Raw genomic sequence first — 3407 nt, forward strand, 5'->3', positions numbered from 1 at the left:
CCAAAGCTGGGTGACATACTACTGCTAGCTACAAGGGAGGCTGGAAGAGAGGATCAAGAATGCTAACAGCATCTTGACCAATTGTGCCCAGCACGTGGGGCTTGGTCAATGGCCTCTCAGACCCAAAGAGGATTCTTCTAGCAAGGAACAAGGAAACAGAGGTCATCAGGTAGATAAAGGATGCACACCATGGTTTATAAATAGTTTGGGATGAGGGAGGTGTTATAAGAGGTACATAGGTAGGATTTTGAATCTCCACTAAATGATCAAGAAGAGGGGTTAGGGACCTGGATTCCTTTCTTATACAAATAAAACTAGATCATGCTACCCTGAGCATGCCTGATCTCATCTGGTGAAGGAGACTCTAGGTACCTCAACTCTTCATCTCCAAGGCCTGCTATGAGGGAGCTCTTTCACAAACTGTTTGCTGAGAGAACAAATGCATCTGTACTACTGGCAAGGGGGTCTTCTTAAACAGAATGGTAGCAGTAGACCAGAAAGCCCTGGAATGATATCCTGGGAACAGGGAGCACAGGCTTGTATTCACATACGCCTGGGGTAGAGTTGTGTTAGCAGCTGGCCCAGGTCACGTCCCTTAGCCACTTTGTGCCTACATTTCCTCATCTGTAAGGAGAGATAGCAGTGTGTCATGGGAGATTAAATGAGCAGGTGTACATTGTATATCATGTACCTGGCACAGAGCTAGCATGCAAGATACAGCAGCTGTCTGTATTTTAAGCTAGACACTTGTGAGCAATGAGAAGAACTCAGATTTTAGCAGCAACGGGATCTTCCAGCCACCAGCAGGCCCCAGTGACAGGGCTCTGGCAGTGTTTGGAGAATATAAAGCTATCCTGGGTGTTCCTTTTGATGTGTGTCACTGGGAGAAGTCATATGCTGACCTTAGTTAGAAAAGATGCATTTCAGATGAGGTGACCCTTGCTCATGGGGGTTGGTGCTAGCTGTGCAGTCTACGGAAAGTCTAAGGACTCAGTTTCCCATAGACCAAGGTTGCAGGGCTGGGTAAAAGATTGTCCTTGCTGCCTGCTGGCTCTGTCCCCAGTGTCTGGCCCTCTCATTCTGTACCACTTACTCCCATGCTGACATCCCTGACTCCTCCCCTTAGTTGGAGTGCCTTGTGGTTTAATTGTAAGCAATAGAAACCAAGTGTTCCATTATCGTAACCCAGTTCTGAAAATGAAAATCAGGAGGAATGGGGCATCCACACAGTGGTGTTAGCAACAGCAAAGGCTAACTTAATTAAAGAGCTGCTTTGAGGCATCAGGCAGGAAGTGAAACAGCTTTCAATGGCAAACATTTCTCGACCATTCAGTGGATAAGTAGTCTTGGCATGCTTACCCCATTGTCCCCTTAAAGGAAGAGTACATGCATAGCTAAGGTAAGCTGGGGGACAGAACAGAGCCCCATGTTGTCACTGAGCTCCCTGGGAAGCTGGTCTTTTCTCCCAGGAGTTCCTAGGAGGCTCACTGGTTCAGGAGCACAGTCTCTGGGCATGTCCGGTTGGATGGCTGAACCTGAGTGGTTTTGGGCAGATTGAACAGTTTGTATTGGTTCCACCTACCAACTGGTCCTTCCAAATCTGTTGTGAATGGGGACACTTTATAAGTGGAATTCACCACCATAGCTCATAAGCACACCCCCATTCCCTGGGGATGGAGGAAGTCTAGTCCCCATCGAAGTCATTTGCCATTCTTTGCCAAATGCTGCTGCCCTGATTTCTTCGACAAGTTAGGCTCTTTGCACAGAAAATAAAGGTCCAGGGAAGTATGACTGGCTGGATCTTTTCCTGAGGAATTTATTTCTTGGGCTCCACACTGATGGAAATATGGACATGGAAAGGAAAGTCAGACATCGGGGCTACCTGTCGCCTCTTCCTTAGCTACATCTCTACAGATTCATTTACAGATGTCAGACAGGGTATGGCACCTGGGAGGAGCTCAGTAAATACTCCATTGATTACAACATGAAAATCTGTCTGAAGATCTTGGAGGAAATAGGTTATTCTGGTTATTTATTTATTTTTTTTCAAGGTAGAAATCGGTTTTATAATCAGCAGCAGAAATGGTAGTAGGCAGAGGTACGTTGCTTCAGCCAAAAGCAGAGAGAACATGAAATAACCTGTAAAGGTAAAGAATGGCCTTAGTAGTTTTCTTAAAAATTCTCACAATGGATGAATGTTCCTTTTCCTGACCATTACTTTTGGTTCTATTTTATTGGACAGCAGGCATTCTAACCTCTCTCTCTCTCTCTCTCTCTCTCTCTCTCTCTCTCTCTCTCTCTCTGTAGTGTGGTGTGGTAGTGGTGGTAGTGGTGGTGTGTGTGTGTGTGTGATATGTGTACATGTGTGACATATGTGGTTTGTGTGTGTGGTGTGTGTCATGTGGTATGTGGTGTGTGTGTGTACAATGTGAGTGTCTAAGAACTTTTGGGAAATTCTCCTGTCTCCTCCTTCAATGTCACCTTAGAAATACGTGATTATAGGTATTTGCCACCATGCGAGCTCTTAAGTGGGTCCTGGCTCTCTAACTCAGGGCCTCCCACATGCACAGGTAAGGACTTTATACCCACTGAGCCATCTCCCTGGCTTCCGTGGAGAACATTCTAATGAGGCCCGGGAACAGGAGGGGCTAGAACTCTCACTGCTAAACTTCTGGTAGCATCCTCCCTAACCCCTCCTCACCCTTTTGCCATATAGTAAAATCCCTTGGCCTTGAACTTTCAAGTGTAGCCATGGGCCCCCTCTCCTTTTGTTCATGTGCTGGCATCTATCTTTCCCTGGAACTGCTCCCCACGAGTGCAGGACAGAGTCACGTGTGTTAATACCCAGGGTGGATGAAGGCAGAGAGGACCAGGTCCTTGGGGAAGCTCCTTATTTCCCTAGTTGGCCCTGGTGGTTTATTTCCAGCTTTGTGTCCCGTCCTCCTGAAGAGAATAGCAAAGCCGGACTTCTCACCTTGTGGAAGGTTAGGCTTGTGACAAAAGCTGTTTTAAGGGTTCCTTCGAGAGACATCTTCCCTAGGGAGAAGCCAGGTGAAGGGTTGCCAAATGTTGCTGGCCAAGCAAAAGAACTTGCCCTTGAAGTTGAATGAAAGGGGCTCGTGTCTTTGTCTGTTAGTTTCAATCCCTGCCATTGTCCTTTGTCTGGCCGGGCTGGGAAAACCTGGTGCTCACAGCCTCTCAACTCTAAGTATCCAGATACAGTTGACGACTTGCCCCATTGCTTTTCCTGCCAAAATGCACTTAAAATGACCACCTTGAATATGACAAAAGGCTCTGCACACAGACCAGCCGCTAGCAGGTGACAGCCAGACCCTGCTTAAGCTCCAGTAACCTTTTCTTCTCTCTCTCTCTCTCTCTCTCTCTCTTCCTCTCTCTCTCCCCCCTCT

The 3407-nt window shown here is 47.1% G+C and overlaps 1 long non-coding RNA gene across 1 annotated transcript in view; it reads right to left on the bottom strand.

Moving 5' to 3' along the window:
- Positions 1-2015: 2015 nt before the first annotated feature.
- Positions 2016-3407, bottom strand: part of LOC116079590 — a 1707-nt gene continuing 315 nt past the window's right edge. The window contains exons 2-3 of the long non-coding RNA XR_004114056.1: positions 2975-3095; positions 2016-2139 (exon numbers count right to left, since the gene is read on the bottom strand). This is a non-coding gene — a long non-coding RNA (uncharacterized LOC116079590). The remainder of the gene's footprint in view (positions 2140-2974; positions 3096-3407) is intronic.

This window comes from Mastomys coucha, unplaced genomic scaffold (genome assembly GCF_008632895.1).
Source record: "Mastomys coucha isolate ucsf_1 unplaced genomic scaffold, UCSF_Mcou_1 pScaffold6, whole genome shotgun sequence".
NCBI lineage: Eukaryota > Metazoa > Chordata > Mammalia > Rodentia > Muridae > Mastomys > Mastomys coucha.